Here is a 411-nt window from a genome sequence, read left to right on the forward strand (position 1 = left end):
AAAAGAGTTTTCCCTATGGAAAACAGGCCACTGTGATAGAGACATTTTGGGAAAGGTTTCCAAAATAAGCTTGCTATACCTAGGCACCAACACCACAACTCTCTCTCTCTCTTTTTTAAATTCTTTTTTTTAATTTATTTATTTCTTTATTAATTAATTAAAGATTTCTGTCTCTTCCCCACCGCTGCCTCCCCTTCCCCTAAGGTCACACTCAACTTCCTTAGCGATCAGGGAAATGCAAATCAAGACAACTTTAAGATACCATCTTACACCTGTCAGAATGGCTAAAATCAAAAACACCAATGATAGCCTTTGCTGGAGAGGTTGTGGAGAAAGGGGTACATTCATCCATTGCTGGTGGGAATGCAAACTTGTGCAACCACTCTGGAAAGCAGTGTGGAGGTTTCTCAG

The sequence above is a fragment of the Alexandromys fortis genome, unplaced genomic scaffold, assembly GCF_014885135.2.
Source record: "Alexandromys fortis isolate MF-2015 unplaced genomic scaffold, M_Fortis_MF-2015_v1.1 scaffold_256, whole genome shotgun sequence".
Classification (NCBI taxonomy): Eukaryota; Metazoa; Chordata; class Mammalia; order Rodentia; family Cricetidae; genus Alexandromys; species Alexandromys fortis.